This window comes from Prorops nasuta, unplaced genomic scaffold, assembly GCF_024137725.1.
Source record: "Prorops nasuta isolate Cenicafe-Biocafe unplaced genomic scaffold, Cenicafe_Pnas_1.2 PNAS00018, whole genome shotgun sequence".
Taxonomy (NCBI): domain Eukaryota; kingdom Metazoa; phylum Arthropoda; class Insecta; order Hymenoptera; family Bethylidae; genus Prorops; species Prorops nasuta.
The window spans coordinates 5,399,685-5,417,066 of record NW_027116815.1 but is presented as its reverse complement, the minus strand read 5'-3'; the positions used below and the strand labels follow the sequence as shown (position 1 = coordinate 5,417,066).

Below are 17,382 nucleotides of genomic sequence, written 5' to 3'. Positions count from 1 at the left end.
TCGTACAAATCTAAATTTATAAAATATCCAACGATTTAAAAGGTTTCTATGGAGAAATTTTGAAGTCAGTGGCGTAGGACCAGGTGTATTACTACCCTCTAGAGCTATGGAATGAGACTTTTAAAGCAAGATTATGGCTAGTGTGCGAGGTTGGGTGAAGAGATTTGTTGGTTTCCGCATTGCCGTAGCGGATCGATCGAGTTTCGTTGGTGAGACGATTCACGGACGGACCAGAACAGGCAAGAACAAAGTAGTGGCGGCAGGTGCAACCAAGTATGTTTCAGCCAATCACGGCAGGGTACGTACGAGTTGCTATCCAAATATGGATTTTCGCCAAAGTATAATATTCCGGAAGGACATCGCTCTTGTCTTGTAAACAAACGAGGTTCAATGCATATATTTCATTGTGTTTATTTCAAAGAGGGATACCCTGGTGCGTGTTTCCGTTTCTCGGGACATCACCTCTCCAAGGTTCGCATGTCCCACGCGATCGTGTGCCACGCGAATGATAAATTTTGCTGAAACTGACCAACCCTAAGCTGCAAAGAACATCGCCTAAAGTCCTAAAATTTCAATCAATGACCCTAAAGTAACCTCTCTCAACATTTTCATCAATATCCTAAACTCCACACACAGACTCCCACACAGTAACAACCCAAAAAAGTAAAGGAATAAATTTACTGTACAAATGTAAGTTTGTATTCTAGAGACGTCGAACGATCAAGGTCAGAAACCTTGACACGACTCCCCCAAACTTGCCCCTCTTACAAGCTTCACCTTGTTTTACGCCAATGTCCTCTGGCGAATTGAAGCAACGCCAAAAAATGCCACTCCGTGAAATCTTTCCTAAACTCGCGCAGCGATTATTCTCTCTGGAGAAAAACAATTGGTTCTTGTAACTCTGCAAAGAAAGTTGCTGTGAAACGTCGACGGAAATTCAAAAATGGACGAAAGCGGAAACGACTGGGTGGACGGAAGCTCGCCGGTGCAGGGTCGAAGTTCGTTAGAAGCGCAGTGACCTTGGCGTTGGCTGGAAGGCCGGGTCTTTGCACTCGGACGGGTTCGATAGCCTCGAGGGAAAACACTTGCACACGTCACAATGCCCAAAATGAATTTTGCAATAAATGGACTCGTAATGGCGCTGAGAGTCACGTGATGAATATAATCGTTTTAACACTATTCTTGACGCACCGCGAAAGCACGGGTGACCAATAGGAGCTTGAGCTTTTGGGACTCTGAATAGTTTGCGATATCGAGGAAATTTTGCAGGAGCGACGTTGGCGGAGTTATTGGATGGCTCGAGGGACGGAAAGGGGGCGCCTAGCAACAGTGGAAAAGGATGGAAGAAGACACGAGGCGCCGCGAAAGCTCCTTGGTAGGTCCGTGACACGTACGTAACTAGAGAGAAAAGCCGGTTTCAGCGGTGTTCGGACGCCGCGCTATTGGGCGCGGCAACCTGCGCGTCGCGACGCCCCCCCCCCCCTCCTCCCCCTTCCATCAATTCCATCCTTTTTCACCCCTTGGAATCCTGCCGCAGCCACCTACCCTCCGTTCAAGGCTAATGGCAAGAGCGGACGCGGATCTTCCTGGAACGTTCCAAAAATCACTTTCCTTTCCACTTTCCACACATAAGTTAAAAATATTGAGAATATATTTAACAAACTTTCATCTTGAGGCACTTGATAAATTAATTCCAAATTTCACACTCTTGTTTCTACATAATTCAATTATTAGACTCTCCATTGCTATAAATTTTGCACGCAGGTTAGTGTAGAAATTGTTGAAAACGTTACAAATCATTCTCATTTGTTTTTTGCGGGAGGAAAACGTCGGAGACCCTGGGACGCGGCCTTGGAATTCTCAGCACGTGGGTAATCGCGAGACGGGGATGTATCCGGTTCGTCTGAATCGATAAGAGCTCCGTAGGGTTGGAGGGAGGGAGGGGGGGGGGTAATAGAGAGGAAAAATGTTGTCTCCAAGAGTACAATGATAAGGAAAATTTTTATCCCGACCATTCCTCCGTGTTGTTCCTCAGAAAATTGGAAAAGTTTGACGAAAGAAATTGGCAAATTTGCGGATCGTCGAGGATGCTTATAACCGTAAATTGATCGTGGTAGACGGTTGAAATTGCGAGGTTTTTGAACTGCAACGTGTGGATGAGAGAGTACTGGGGAGCAAAATGGAGGAGAAACGCATTATCGCCCCACGAGTCTTGCCAGCCAAGATACCCCACTTGATACGTGCAACACCATGCAAATGCGTGGGGCATCCCCCCCCCTCCCCCACTCTCTCTCTCCCTCTCTCTCTCTGTCATCTTTCTCTCTTCCGCTTACGGTAAATATCGAGTTATCGATCTGTAGGTGACCGACCCTCCCGGAGAAGCTTCAGAACGGGAAGCTGTGCACTCGCTTAACGCAATGACCAATATTTCGCTTAAAAATTGCATTTTAATCTCGGTTAATCGCTTGATAAAATTAGTCTCTCCCCTTTGTTGCCAATTAGTCTATAATAATGATAAAAAACTTCTAACGCATCGAGCAATATAGAGTTTAAAATGAGATATCATTAATAGTGTAAATATTAAAAAATAAATTCCAAGAAGAAGCTGTGTGAGTATCGAGAGAACGGAATGAGTAATATTTAGTTTGAAAGTTGCATTTCAATCTCGGTTAATCGTTTGATAAAATTAGCCTCTCCACATTGTTGCCACCTTATCTATAATAAATATAAAAAAATTCTAATGCACCGAGCAGCATAAAGTTGAAAATGAGATATGATTAATAGCGTAAATAATAAAGAATAAATTCCAAGAGGAAGCTGAGTATCGAGAGAACGGAATGAGCAATACGGAGCTAAAAACTAGACATTAACCTCATTTGTGCAGCGATGTCTCGTTACGAATCTATTTATTAATTGCCAACAAAGGAGGATGAACAGAGTAGGGAGTTGTTTGCATACGAGATTCACTGGTATAGCGTGCGAGTAGTTTTGTACTTTGTAACCTTTGTGCGAGCGGGAGAAAAACTGGTCCGTTGTTCTCTCATGGAAAAGCAGATAAGCTTCCCAGCTTTAGCGATCCACCAACAAAACTATCTTCCAAGTTCATCGAACTGGCCTCGCTGCTACCCCCACCACTACCCCTTCCTTCCCCTATGCCACCAACAATGCCCACCGTGATGCGTCCTCTCCTCCCAAAAGCAAAACGAACTGGCGTCAACCAACGCTTTTTGCTTTTACCAGGAATTCCAATCTGTATCAAATTACCCTCTTTTGTATTTACCGAATCCTCCGGTTCGATTCGTTTATCGCACTAAGAAAACCTATTCCAGGAACTCCAACAGTCCCGTTTATCTCCAATTGGTAAAATTAATTGTAATTGGGCTGGGAGAACGTGTAAATAAATACAGATGTGTGTCTCGCGTAATAATAGTTTTTTTAGATATATAGGGTGTACGCTTTGATTCGCTACAGGTTGAATCTCTCGCTAGTAAATTTTTCTCAGTAATTATAAGGGACAATTTTTTGCATTAGTTATTTTTTTGTTTACACTCTAAAAGCTATTGTGCAAAAATTGGTCTTTTTTGTAAAGTTATCCAATTTGATTAACTTTTATAATCGTACTCCGGGACTAATTGAAATGTATATTTTGTATTATGTAATGCAGACTTATCAGAGGGGTCGGAGTTAAGTATTGGATTAAATTTTAAATGGCACACTTGCTGAAATTACATAATGAGCGTTTTGAGTCTAGTCATTTAAATTCATGCGATTCTAAGGGAATGCAAACTAATTTTTTTTATTACAAAATTATTAAACGAATTTTTTCTTCGTCTACTTCAGGGAATACAGATTTCATCATATTTTAAAATTCAAAGTATAAAGAATTTTGTGATTGCACAATTTAGTGGCTTGTCAAAACATCCACACGACATTGCAAGGGTCAGAAGGTTTAAAAAGGAAATGGAGTGATTAAAAGCGATGCTTGCACGAGAATAGCGGTTGTTTCGCAAAGGGTGAACGTTCCGTGTCACCTGCGCCCTCATAATTATGCACCGGCCATTATCGGTTACGTGCACGCTACGATTCGCTCGAACCATGTGGTGAACGCACTTTTAATCAACTTCCATTCTTTCACGATCGCTCGCGCGACGCTTTACTGAGCGCTCTCCAATAGAACCAGCCCTATATATGATTCGCATTATTCCAATTTTCCAAGGTTTTATTCACTGCGAATTCTGATGACGAGGGAGAGAGAGAGATGAATTTGTAGACGTTTCTGACTAACCCGGCAGTTCAGCACGATTTTCAACTCGGGGATCGCTCGGTTGCTCCTTTTTCGCTACGGATTTAGAATATGCCACGAGTGAGAAAATGCCAGGAGAGAGTCATGCGATTTTGGACAAGCTCGAATATAGAAAATTATTAGAATTTAAAAATTACACCTCTCAAAAATAATAAATCAAACTAATCAACGAAACACATCTTAAATGACGTTATAAATAACATTTTTGAAGAGAAAAAATTCTATGAATGGAGAAATTTGGGATAAAGAATTAAAAGAGTTGTAAATATACAACTGTTAGATGTGTTGATTAATGGGAGGAGTGAAATGCGACAAGAAGTCGGTAGTGGTAATCCAATGCTGCTTTAGCGAGCTCCGAGATAGCCACAAAGGCTAATATTGCGTGACGAAAATAAAACGTCTCCTAATCTCTGGACGCAGCACGAAACCGCAAAGTGGCGATGAAAATACGATCGGGAGGGATATCCGACTATGGAGTGGTGAGGAAAACAGCTGATGTAAACTGTTTGGCACGAGCTTAGATACACGCAACATCATCGGACGAGAAAGAGCGAATGTTGAATCGGGAATGAAACGGAACGTTCATCGATCGATTAACTTTACGATTTTCCTCAGATTCGATAATAACGGATGTGAAGAACTTGAAGAAAATTTGTATCGAGCGCTCGAGTTTAGGATATTGATTTAGGGGGATGAAAATGATGAACAAAACTCGTTATGATCGATCAATTGGAATGGAAGAGGCAATTAAAATTTTGCTTATATAAAAAAGTGGTCTCGGCTGTAAAATAAAGGGGAGGGGGGGGGGGGGAGAGGGTGAAGGAGGAGAGTCGAGAAGCTCGCGTGTATAAATAGCCAGTTAGGGTCGATGGACAGACCAAAGAGTGAAGAACGTGGACCCTGAGACTCGTGATTCATTCACCTGAGAGCTTCCACTCCCCTTCCTCCTCTATCCTCTTAATTCGCTTCCGCTTTCCCTTATAATACGCTTCTTTCTCTTCGATACAAAAATTACCTAATCCCTACCCTCTCTTCCCTACTCTCAATCCCTCCTCCCATAAACGAACTGAAAATTTAATTCCATGCAAAATCAAGTATTACAAAATTTAAATCAAGTAGAATTATATATCGATGCTCTTGACACTATTTTTTTATGTTATTCCCTCGACTTTTTAGCATTCTTTGCCATCGACGCTATTATCGGTATTCCGTTACGTCAGGCGACCTTGACTCGGATTCGCCTTGATCTTTGGCGAATTCGTCGATCCCGCTCTCCCAATGTTTATAACGAGGAGGAATGCGTTTGGCACTGGGCGTTCATCGAGGAAAGAAAAATATTTTTCCTCCATCCCCCCCCCCCCCTACATTCGTATCGCGCATTACGGCTTTTTTCACCACAGAAATTCCGGTCCCGCAAAACGATAGCGAGCTTATCGCGAAACTTTTCCAGAGAGACTCGCGAAAAAATAATGGAAATTGTAGTTTCTACCTAAATGTTAACTTCCATGGAGAGAGAGAGACTGAGAATTATGAGGGAAAAATATTATCGCGTGTGATATATATATAGTAAACAGTGCGGAAAGACACACCTACGGGAAGAGTCGGGAATCGTAAAACCGCGTCGCGGAGGAACGATGGATGAGCGAGGAAAAGTTTACCACTGAAAAACCAACGTTCGAAATGGGCGCTTCTCGACCACCAAATAAAACGTTCGTTAGTCAGAATTCACTCGAATTGATCGAGAAATCTGTGGGAAGAAATAATGGATGTTGCTTTCTGCAGATATTGCGGAAATCCAGCCGCAGATGTGTGGTGCAAAATACTCTCTAAATTTTCTTTTATTATACTTAGCGCAAGACTATGCTTTCTTGATTTATTGCATACGGAAAACCACGAATGCTTATAAAAATTGTTCAGCCGATAGAAAGCAGTCGGAAATTAATTTATTATGCAGCAGATTTGTAGACCATAATCTGAAAAAGAAAATAACATTTTTATTATTGAGCGAATAGAAACAATTTCATTTGAACGAGTCCACAAATTCGTAACGATGGTGTGAAGAACGGTAGATTGTTGTTACACTTTGAGTGAGAAGTTCTGATTTATACAGAGAACTACCAATGCTAAAAAATACTTGTCAAAATGGATCGAGTGAAAACAAACACCAGCTGGTATATTATACATAATTAAGTTCTATACTGTAGAGGATTATTTTGCATAAATTCTATCGAATTTCCTGATTTCTCTGCAAAAAACTATCAACGCCAAATAGACCTTGTCCAAAACAAACGAGACGAGACACAATGTTTAGACAATTATTGCACATAGAAAACAACATTGAGCTATTGTCAAAAAACAAGTTTGCATATTATAAACTAAAAAAAAAGAATGCAACGAATCTAACAAGTGTCCTAATTTTCACACAAAAACCCACGAATAGCAAAGAATCTTTGTTAAAAGTTAAGAGGTCAAGCGAGACCGCGTGTTCAGCGACAATTATTAGCTTGAATGAGAGATTACAGAAACGATTAATTATCAAGTGCAAAAAATTGGTTTTCGGTCGAAGCGTGACGCGTTCCAGCTGGTCGGTTATACGCGGTTGGATCCTGTGTTCCGGAGGATTACTTTGCACCGAATTAACGCCACTTTGTACCGTATACCACCAACGTGCGCCACCGAGTAGCCATAAAGCGACGGTAAAAATACGTGGATTATTTTTAGAAACGAACCCCCTACACTGTCTGCCTTCCCTCTCCAACTCCTTTCACGAAAATTCACCTCCCACTTTTCCTCGCCTCTCCCATCCCGCCAATTTCACCGAATTTCATGCCACAATAGCCATAACCAATAACAACAAAGCTCTGTCGAGAGAAAAAGCGCCGATGTAACTGCTCAAATAAACAGACGTTTTGTCCGGAGTCGTCGAGTTCCGCAGAAATTTCATTAGGAATACCTAGAATCTCGACAATGGGACTATGTCGAGCTCTGTAACCAATCACGAACCACTTATTCCATTCCTCCAAGCGTATTGAGGGATAATCTTTGTAAGTCAACACTTCACGAAACTTTGCTTCATCGATTCGGATCCTGCAGTACGAAAATCAACCAAAAACTTTGACACGCGTTTGTTCGTCGATCGAACCATCTTCTTGCGAGTTTCTTTTCCGAAGAAATAGCGGAAGAGTACAATTTTGAGGGGGGGAGCAAAGAGAGAAACGTGATATTTGAGGAAGTTGTAATCGCGTTAGTTTAGCTGTCGCTTCGATGCTAGCAGCCATGCGACGAGGCAACGACTGTCTTCACTCTGAGAACAGTGAGAACCTCCTATGTCGCTCGTCCACACACACAAGCTTACGTGAGTATTCAGCCACAAATACACTCGAAGAACGCCTTACACGCATTTGCACGCACGACACTTGTTTCGTCACACACGATTCCTATAATTCCGTCCTTTTCTCTCTTCCAGCCTCGCTTTGGCACACGCCACTCGACCGTCCTTCCGAGCTCTAGTGTATCTCTTCTCACCAATACACGCAGCACCCCTCGATCCACTCATTCCCCCCTCTCCCGAACAACCCCACTACCCTCTCTTTTCTCATCCACGCTTCTTAACTCTATCCACTCCTATGTAATCTTCCCATTTCCCTTTCGCTCCACTTCTTTTGTTATTTCCCCCGTGCGCAACGTCCATTTCATCTAATTTACTGCAATTTCGTCCCACGCTATCCATGCTTAATTAAATTGTTAAAAACAATCCAGTGTAAAAGAAATTCTACACGCAGCACGCGACGCCGAGTGTAAAATAATTTTTATTTTTCGTCCCAGCGATAATGTTTATTTTCGTCGTTTCTATATAGTGTGATGGGAAGAAAAAGAGGATTTGTTATCTTTTGAGAAGTTTCTCAAGTGGCTCAGCAGAGTCGAATGACTCGGACCCGTATATATAATATAGTGCAGAGACAGGGATCGCGAGATTTGAAGGTGATTTTTGGATCAGTGGGGAGGAAAAAAATGCTGATACAACATTGAAGAATTCGTGAACAGGTTGCGTTAGAAATCGATCGGGGATGGAAAATGGGTAGTCATTGAGCTGAGGGGAATGGCAGGTTTAAGTGGAGGCAGGTTGGGTTTGATTGGAAAAGTGCTTTCGGGCGTGTAAGAAGGGCGGATACCATGGTGGCTCGAGCGATTCGATGGGGGAGAATCGGTCCAAGGCATTCGGCTATTCCAAACGCGTTTTTTTCCCCTCGACGAGAGAATGAAGCCCTTGAAAAGACTATCCAAACCACGAAGAGTGTCATGCGGGTAAATATATTGTTAGAAAAGAAAACTACGACGCTCAAACTTTATTCTACGAAATTTTCTAAAGAGAAAATTAAAAGATCGAAATGACAATAAAATTGATCGTAATTCAAACTGCGTTCTCCTGCAGCTAAATCAACATTTGAAAGAATCGGAAAGAAAGTAACGGAGAGAGTAAAGATAAATATTTTTGTAGAGCTAGCGTCGGACAACAGTAACTCGTAACCTTATATGAACGGACGTTGGGAAGTGCCTAATAATATCCTAACTGGGCCAAAACTGATGCGTTAGGTGATACGCGTGTACTAGGCACGTTTCTTTTTATTTATGAATGCACGGCAGAAACGCGATGTAGCACGTGGACGCACGCCCGTTCAACAAATTCAATGTTGACTTACAGAAGCTCTTTATTAAAGGGGTCAATCAATTACCGATTCAAATCTTATCAATTTTAATGCAAATTATGTGAATTGATAAATCTTTTTTTCCATATAAGGATTTTAAAGTAATAAGAGTATACATATAAAAACATATAACAACCACGAAGAACGATAAAACTTTTATGATAAGTACTAAAACCGAATTATTCAGTTTTTCACAATAGATTTGTAAGCACGTTGAGTTGCACTTTTGAAAATGGCAGCTGCGTTGACACACGCGAGCTTCGCTTTTCCGGCAGGGGGTATGCGAAGAAGTGCAACAAGTGCAAAAAAAGAAGAAGAAGAAGCGGTAGCAGTCCCAAAGTCCACATGTGTGGGCTCAAAATTTTTTTCTCTTGGACTTATCGCATCGAGAGATAGTGGCTGAAGTTTAAGAAAAAGAAATCTCTCTAGTGGTCCCACAAGAATAATATACCCAGTCTCTCGTATGACACTGTTAATATTTGTCGTAATAAATTATCGTTTCATTCGTTAATAAGGAAACTCCTGTTCGCATTTGCGACAAAAGAGTAACCGTAGATTTATGAATTACAATTGACTCGAACAATTTAATTAATTCAAGCCACTTTGCTACAAGCCTTCCAGCCGGATAATATTTCAGCTTGCTTCGTCGTAGGCATCAAGTACTTCAATGGAAATGCGAGGTTCGTTTGGTCAACACCTGTTAGATCCACCTCCGCACGACTCTCCGTGTCTCGACTAGTCTCGAGTGATTTTAGAAACGAACACAGGAGAGACTCCGGTGTCCCCCCCCCCTCCCATTCATTGAGAGTCACGACTTATTCTCTCCAGTCGAGCTGTTCCACTGCAGCGATACACCGAGACCACAAGCAAATATATATTCTCTTTCAAACTTATCTCATCGTCACCACGATGCAAAAAACAAATTATTGAGTAACTCTGATTGTTTCTTGACGATGTTTGCAAGTTCCTGGAAAAAAATACCTTTCTTCATAATTCTCGTTAATTTTCCTAAAAATTAGAATTCGCATTCGACGATGTTTTTAATTTTATAAGATTATTATTGATTGTAGAAATTATTGAATGTTTTTGATCGATTAAAATTTATTACTGGTGATGTGCAAAAGTTTGTAGAAAAAGGAATATTGGTGGAATTTTTTGGTGAGCTTGTTCGCAAGTTAAAGCGCTACTACTGCGCATAGTCGCGAGCGAGGCGTTCGCGGCAGGAAGCTCAACGCCGCATCCGTGAGTGATGAGTCTCGAAAACAGGAAGAATACATCAAGAGCGAAATTCGATGCATATTTCAACAAAGTTTTTTCTCGCGCGAGCCTCTTGGCTACATTTACCAAGTTAGCCATTGTCGATCGAAGAGCAGCAATGAATTTCTAAGCGACTCTCATAAAATTCGAAACGGTCGATTAGCTATAAGCTAGTAGCCAATAGCACGCGCTTGCGTTACGTGTCTCAAATCTCCAATCGTATTCTTACACTGCTATAATATTTCATTTCCGCGTTATGCATTGGAATGATAACTATCTCTTTCTGTCAACCAATCACGAGGCTACAGGAAAATTGCAAAAATTGCAAGTCTAATAATTATTAAATATTAAAAACTAACATTCGTCTAACCTTCGTTGAATAAGGTTGAAAAGAATAGGTTGCAAAATATGGGTTTACATCTAGGAGAAAAAGATAACGATTAATGACGCATCTAGGATATATATATATATATATATATATATATATATATATATATATAGGACGCATGACGAACTCGACATAATTAGCAATTATTAAAAGCGAATGAGTGACGTATTCACTGCTCAGGTTTAAAATTATTATTCCGTAGTGACCTCGAGTCACTCCTCAAGGTCCCAATTATCGATGAGTGAAAATTATATTAAAGAAATTGTATGGTTGAAAAACACCTTCGATTCTCAAGAACAAAAGCGAGATGCGAAAATGATCCGAGTAAAAAGCGAAAACGAATCGGTTAAAATATCGAATCGATCATCGTGAGATAAGCAGGGATAATGACATCAATCTCGTTTTCGAGAACAATGGCGGAGAGGCAGGCTTGAGTCACGCATCGCCTCCTACTCGGGTTGTGAGAAGGACGTCAAAAAAAATCTGCAATTGCAGAGAAACCGAGCGAGGACTGTGAAGAGGACGCACCGTTTAGCCCAATTTGTCAACTCGCCTTTCTCAAAAAGGATGTCCCTGATAACGCGAAAATGGCCCAATTTATTCTGTCAGGTCATTGACCTTTGGGACCGAAAACACCAAGAAGATGGAAAGTGGATTTGATGAGAATCTTTCCTAATCTCTGTACGATTAAGAGATGAGGTATTTAAAGATCGAGCTGTAATTTAAGAGATTTTACAATTTCTTGTTTTATTAAATATAATTTTGCAAAACATTTGTTTTTAGCTGCACGATGAATATTTATGTAGAGATACCAAGTCCTTCCCTCGAATGTGGTCTATTTATTTTTGAGTATCAATAAAAATAGGGTTTTAATCTTCCTGTTAAGAACAAAGCATTGTTTAGTCGCCAGATCCTTATCTTATCTGATCCGTTGGTCCCACTGTGCAGTATCAAGTTTACCGCTGAACTATCTCAATTTGTCTCAGAGCTAAAACTCGCTGTTCCTATCCCAGAGTCCTATATATATATTCCCCATCAACTACCCCCTCCCACTAGCCCGTAAAATTTGCATTTGCACAAGGTAGAAAAAATCCTTCCCGAAGCGGCTCTGGTTTCCATCAAACGAAAGCCGAGCCCTGTGGAAATCGTACCTTTCCAGTTAATTTCTTAATCTTGTAAACGTAGACTATATCCGCTCTTACATTCCAACTCTTAACTCATTTAGCTCTCTATATAAATCTAGAAAGAAGCGTAGATTCGCCTCAAGCTCCCCAGCCAGATGTAAGATAAAACTCGACGTTTGAAAATGCTAGCTTCTTCTCACGAAATAAATATACAGCGGACGCTGAGAGTTCATCTTTTTCCATTGGATTCCCGTGCTTTGTATAACAAAAATCCCAAATGTTTTGCCTTTTTTCTCGGAAGCCGCGGGTTTCTCGCTGGATCCATTCGACGATTACGGAGTTCTAAGAAAGTAGTATAAATATTGACGAGCCTGCGGAGCGCGATTCCCGAGCGAAGGTGCAAGAAAACTGGGCGAAATTGCGGGGAGTTGGTTCTGAATTAAGATCGGACTCGTGTCAGTACCGAGAGTTACGCGCGATGGCAGCGGCTTTCCGGTGGAAATTATGCGTTTTACTCAGCTGGACGATCGTATCTGCAATTTTTCCACGGTAATTAACACGCGGCTTTTGCCGACGGCAAGATACGTCGGCTCAGACTCGTCTTCCCCGTGGAACGTAGAAGGGCGTAAATGCGAATAAGATTAATTACCAGACTTGTTATCTGGATCGTTAATAATTTACACGATTCTCGATCGAATCCGCCGATCGATTCAACGATAAGACCAAATTTTGCAAAAGGAAATTTTCTCAATACGAGCGATTCTTATTTTACGACCGAGGCTTAGCGAGCATAAAATTGCCTAACGCCTTGTATCGCGCGGCAGGTAAGGAAATAAGTGATTTTACAGGCGCTAAGCTCGAGAAATAAATGTTTATTTACCTATATAGGCGAAGCAAGAAAATTCTAGTAGACGAAAAAAAGATAATCGATTTCCTTGCGAAAAGAACGGGGAAATATTGCGAAGGGATCTTTCCTGCATTCGACAACGAATCATAAAAATGGCAGAGAGGCGTCCTACGCTTGAAGTAACGGGACGGGACACCACAAACACGGAGTTTCGATTATACGCACTGTAAATTTCACTGGACGCGCCATTAACTCCGTGACCGCGTGTTATTTAGCAGGGATCGATCATTTCTCACGCGAGAAGAAAAAGAAATGCTGTTTCCTCGAAGCAAAACGCTTGAAAAACTACTAAATCGCCAATGGCTTGAAAGAAAAAAATAAAAACAAAAAGCGTAACAACAGGAGTGAGCGAGGTCAGGATTGAGACATAAATCGATATTGAAAGGAAATTGAGCCGAGGGAATTTTAATTTTTTATCGAATGTATATATAATTTTGTGGAGTGGAGAGACCAAAAAAAGACAATTGAATCTAGAGCACGAATTAATGTAAGGATAATTAGCGGATGCTATTTGAATAGGACATAAGATTCCCTGATAGAATGTTCAGGGGACATTCTTGTCAAGTCGACTGGGCGTATGGATATTCTCGGAACGTCCTGAGGATGTCCCGGAGACATTTCTGCTGTTGGGGATTTGAGGAACGAAAATAATGTAAACATTGAACCAGCTCGCTTCCCCCCTTCCCCCTTTCAACACTCTTGTTGCCAGTGAAGAAAGAGAGCATCGATGTGTACACATCGTGCATAATAACACAGTGAGAGTCAAGTGAGAATGTGTAACTGTACACACATACGAGAAAAGCTAACCAAAAAGGACTAAAGTTACCGATACAGAACGTTGATAGTATGCATATGCATTACTACACATTATCGTCGTAATATCATTGTGTTAATATGCACATAGCGAGTATCGGGTTGGTGCTATCGAGAGCACCTCGAGGATAACGAAGCCTATTCAAAGGGAGAAAAGAATAAGGTACAAAGAGGCTCGTGGGAAAGAAGGTAGAAATTACATCGGGCTTTGTTAACCTTTCAAGCGTCGCCCCTAGTTTACATGCATTCTCACTGAAATTGCAAAACAACCAACGAATCGGAAAAAAGTCTCCACGACGCAACAAATTAATCAATAAATTCTTTAAAATGATCGTGAAATAATCATTTTTCACACTATAACGGCTCGCTGTAGAGATAAAACTGGGTAAATTGTGCAAAAATTGTTGTTTTCTCCAGAGCTTTCGGAAGCAACGCGAAAATCCAGTAAAGTCATCGGGAACATTTGGCCCAACTCCAAGCAATTAGAAACTGTTTCTGGCCGGACAATAAATAGTCTCGTTCGACGAGTGAGAATCTCCGATACGATAAACCAAAATTAACCGTCTAACCTAAATTTCAAGTGTAATATGATTTTTATTACAGTGGTTTGGTAAGAAAACAAATTATTTGTTAAATATAAAAATGTAAATAAAAATTTTATTTTAGTCTCAAAAGATAATTTCAAGTACATCTTGTGGCTCGAGGGTTTGATGAGAAAAAAGTGGCAGCGTGTGGAAGTACGCTTGATGGGCTGAATTGAAGATGTAGGCCGGTATAACACGCAAGAGTTACCACCCTTTCAATTTCACATGTTTGACGCACAACCCTTTTGAAGGAAAAATATTCCAGCCAAAGGTCGATTACCTTCCAGTTGTACGTAGTCAAGGCTAAGCATCGACATTGAAATTTTTATTTACTTCTTTAGCAACTCATTACGCAAGGATATTGTCACGACACTTTTTCCAATCCTACGCAAATTGGCCCGAAGCTTTTCTCCACGGAGTAGCACGATAAATGAATACGTAACAGCGGAGTCAGTGGAGATTTATATAGCACATAGTCGTATTTCATTGGTCGCCGAGAGGAGCGCTGTTTCAGCGGGAACAAAGCCGTTTAGATTCGTTACATCAGCGGTTATTGCTTGATCGAACAATGAATGTTAAACTCAGCTATAAATACACACATGTAAATCTCTACGATTTACCATTCTTGTATCAATCGCAGTACACAGTGACACTCCCAACTCGCTACTAGAATCATCTGTAATTACCCCAATTACCTGCACATAACCTCACCCAACAATCTTCTAACCTCAAAATCGTGAAAACAAACAATTCGATTTGGATCTCTTGCATTCCTCGATGTAAATCTATCGCGTAAGACGAGCAAGGAATAAGTGGAAGACAATAAAAAGAGCAAGGTCTCGAGCAATAGCCTGGGGGATTAATTTGCTGAGAAATTGATTGACTGGACAGGGTAAGAATGCGAATTGATTGTTTTCTCGCAACTGGTGCACAGTATCTTCCTACATGCAATTTCATCAATTTCAAGTTTTTTCTGTATTTTAAAGTATTTTTTGTTGTTGTAATTTTTACTTCTCATATAAATAAATTGAATTTTTATAAAAGAGAACATTTTTTAAGCGAAAAATCTTAAAGACAATAAGAAATGATTTTGATTGTTTTATGTACTATAGGTAGAATTTTTATGAAAATAATTAAAATTTTCGTTATTCCACCTTTTCAGCCGTATGGTTACGGCTGGTTTACTTGTATTGTTATAACAAATTGAATAGCATGCAATTTTTAAATACGACAGTTTGTCTTGACTATGCGTCAAGGATATGTATCAAACTTCATTCTTTAGATAAAGACCATTGTTCTGAGCTTATAATATACAATACGTGTATATCAAAATTTTAAAGCTATGCAGGGAGATTATTCTTCAGTAACTATTTTTTAATAAACCATAGATGGCTGGGCTACCCCTAATTTTTTTACACAATTCTTTTTAAATAAACATTTAGATTATCGTTTCTAGAATCTATTTATATAATGTAATAATATTTTTTAATTAAAAAATATTCATTCGCTATAATTAGCATCGTGTAGGAGAATTTTTTTATTTTTACGACCTTCAGAAAGTATTGAATAAAGTAAATATTAAGGTTTAAGAAGAAACAAAAAATTAATCGTGAATAGATTAATTGCTTACTATGCTTTATAATTTCACAAAAAATTAAATTATTTTTTCGAATTTTCATAAACTATACTTGCTCGGAATCATATAGAATACTTTATTATAAAGTAGAGATGATAGTTTTAGCATTTTGGTAGGTACAGCTTTGTTAATAATTAAGTAATTTCTTGTTTATATTTTGTAAAATTTACTTACCGTTATAACATCAATATATCTAGACGTTTTCAGTGCAGTAGATTCAGCAACCAAAAGAAAAGTTTAAATGAGTTTCCTGTGGCAGCCCTCGTCGAGTCCGAGAGGCGAAATCGATAACTTTAATTATACTAGCTAGCCATTCTTTTTCACACTTGCTGACGCGACGATATATTAACAAATTTGCGACTCTTCAAGGATACGTCTTGTTATTATTAGTTACGCGAAAACATGTAGAGCAATGACATTTTTCATTTTCCAAGAGTCAAAGATAATCATCGATCCAACTATTATAATTATAAGGTTCACATAGTTAAACCGATAAACTATGTCGAACTGATTGGATTATCAACTCTCGAGAGATTCTATTCTAGTGAATGTCTGTTTTTATCTAAGAAGCTAGGTGGTTTTATCAAGCGCATTAATATTGTCTAAGAAAATTGGCATCATTAGAGTTTAACAGGGTTAGTGACACCGAGTTATTACTGGGTCGACCAACTTGGGAAACGGGAAATCGATCCGCCGCTTTTTCAACGTAGCTTCATTCATAATCAACCAATACAATGCCGGATGATAGGAAAAATCAATTTCACCGATGCTGGAAAGCGCTGCTTACTCAAGATTGGCAGACACCTGCTTTTCCAGTCTACAAGTGGGAAGCCAGCAGAGAAAAATTCAAGGAAGAGCATCAAGATCATTTTTTCGGGTCAATCAGAATTTGATGTAACCTGATTCTTGTAATCCTGCCTCACCGGTACGGCATTCAAAGGGACAAAGATGGCCTCCCCACTTGTCAAATTGCCTTCCAGTATCCGGAAGTTATAAAGCTAAACACTTGCTGGATCGATGCACCGCCACAGTAGAGAAAAAGAGGTTAAGGAATATATATTTCGGTACTTACGATTAGGACGCCCGGTGAAAAAATTACGATGACTCCGGGTTTGGTTGAGAAAAAATTTGCCACCTGATTCCTTTTAGCGGCGAAGCACAGATTTTACAGGCGTAGAGATTGATTTATGGTGATGTCCGAGAAACGATGAGGCACCGGTCACTCTGTTTTTCATCCGGAAGTGACTTGATTAGTGATTGGCCGCGTGGATGCTGCAACTGTCTCTTTGTACGAGTGTGAATTCGATCGGTTACAATCAGTTGTCGTAAACACAGTCCGCCATGTCTGCCGAGCACCTGTCATTAGAAGTCGAGGAACGCCACGCAACGCCATCTTCCGGCAACAATTACTTCTAGTTTCGCAAACAAGGAGAGATATCGACGCCATCTTTCTTTACTGGACCAGAGCTCCAACCTATAAACGCATTTTCAGCTTATTACATGATGATCTTGGTTAGGATTAACCATCCCCCAGTTTGCCCCTTATCTTAAACTTTAATACAATGCTTAGCTCGATTTTCGTTTTTAGTAAATGCTACACCAAAATTCGAGTAGCTGCGTTTATGGATTTTGACTTATTGTTTGGGAAAACTCATACTATGTTA

At 40.1% G+C, this 17,382-nt stretch overlaps 1 protein-coding gene across 1 annotated transcript in view; it reads right to left on the bottom strand.

The window, feature by feature from the left end:
- Nucleotides 1-17,043, bottom strand: part of Fak (protein tyrosine kinase 2 Fak) — a 32,430-nt gene extending 15,387 nt beyond the window's left edge. Inside the window, exon 1 of the mRNA XM_066737718.1 lies at nt 16,791-17,043. The gene's annotated coding sequence lies outside the window, so the exon portion shown is untranslated. The remainder of the gene's footprint in view (nt 1-16,790) is intronic.
- Nucleotides 17,044-17,382: the final 339 nt, after the last annotated feature.